Consider the following 1,801-nt stretch of genomic DNA (forward strand, 5'->3'; position numbering starts at 1 on the left):
AATGTTCTAGTTCTTGCTGAATATAGGGTAGGCTGGTATATAAAAGAGGGGAATGTAATGTGTGAGTAGACAATGAGTAATTGAACTGCAGTCAGAAGTATTGTTGAAGTTAACGTTCGTTCGTTACAGTGTTGTTTTAGCGCGAGTATTGAGATTAAGTGTATCGCAGAGTTATATTCGGAAAGAATAAACCAGCTTTATTAAGTAAAGACTTGTGTCGTTAAAGTTTCGTTGGAACGAAGTTACGGAAAAATCAATTAACAAACGGAGACGTAACAGTACTTTTGGTTGGCTGTCTTGATACAGCTCATACACCAGCGTTAAAAGTACGAATCTTTAGCTACGTGGAACAACATTAACGAAGTATATTTCTGTATTGTTGGAAACGAGTTTGTAAAATATAACATACACACATATATACAGTAATTAAGGTCTTTGTACACTTTATACACAGAATGAAAAAGTATTTCCTATTAATGAGATGTAAAGAAATTGATAAGAGCGTTTTTATACTTTTTCACTAATTTTAAACTCTTCATAAATAACAAGAAAACAAGTTACTGAAACAACACAATACACATTTATTTGTTACTTATATTCAGGAAATGAAATGGGATTTAGGAACTAGGTATACGATTAGAAGGAGTAGTGGGGTGGTAAGTATAAAAAGCAAATAGAAAAGATAGGAGGTTCATATTTTATATTCTAGCTTGTTAATATTGGTAATTTGAGTTCCTAATTCGTAAGAAACTATAGACTTTGTATTTGGACATAACAAACATCTAATTTGAACCAATGCAGAATTCAACATACCACGTGACACATAAAAATTGATGTTTAGGCGTGTTCTTATAATATTTACTTTTAAATTAAGAAACTATTAATATAGAATACTAAAATTTGAATTACAGTCCACATCTTAATACCAAACTTATTGCCATAAATTCATAAAATAGTAGTTCAACAAAATTTTGACAAACGCGATAACATGGCCTTTAACCCGTGACGATAAGGTTAATAAACATCTTCAGTGGTACTAAACTTACCAAACTGAGAACTAGTACACGGCGTGTACCCCATTTTCATCACTGCTTATGTAAGACATTGGTTAATTTTCTGTATCTAGACGAATTAGTACATGTAGGCTTACAGTAAAACTATTAGACATTGGTTAATTTTCTGTATTTAAACAAATTAGTACATGTAGGCTTACATTAAAACTATTGGACATTGGTTAATTTCCTGTATCTAGACGAAGTAGTACCTATGGACTTAGTGTAAAACTATTAGACATTGGTTAATTTTCTGTATCTAGACGAATTAGTACATGTAGGCTTACAGTAAAACTATTAGACATTGGTTAATTTTCTGTATTTAAACGAATTAGTACATGTAAGCTTACAGTAAACTATTAGACATTGGTTAATTTTCTGTATCTAGACGAATTAGTACATGTAAGCTTACAGTAAAACTATTAGACATTGGTTAATTTTCTGTATTTAAACGAATTAGTACATGTAGGCTTACATTAAAACATCAGACATTGGTTAATTTTCTGTATCTAGAGGAATTAGTACATGTAAGCTTACAGTAAAACTATTAGACATTGGTTAATTTTCTGTATTTAAACGAATTGGTACATGTAGGCTTACAGTAAAACTATTGTTGCGTCATCGAGATCATGTGATTCTCACGCTCTCTACTTTCTAGAATTATCCTGTACTTTGGCGAATGTTCTAGTTCTTGCTGGATATAGGGTGGTCGGGTATATAAAAGAGGGGGGACAACGTGACAAGGTAAT

General features: G+C 31.6%; 1 protein-coding gene across 1 annotated transcript in view; it reads right to left on the minus strand.

The window, feature by feature from the left end:
- The window catches only part of LOC111083726 (glycine receptor subunit alpha-3-like), a 12,252-nt gene that overhangs the window by 1,817 nt on the left and 8,634 nt on the right, over positions 1-1,801 (minus strand). The window lies entirely within an intron of this gene.

Source organism: Limulus polyphemus, unplaced genomic scaffold (genome assembly GCF_000517525.1).
Source record: "Limulus polyphemus unplaced genomic scaffold, Limulus_polyphemus-2.1.2 Scaffold10909, whole genome shotgun sequence".
Taxonomy (NCBI): Eukaryota; Metazoa; Arthropoda; class Merostomata; order Xiphosura; family Limulidae; genus Limulus; species Limulus polyphemus.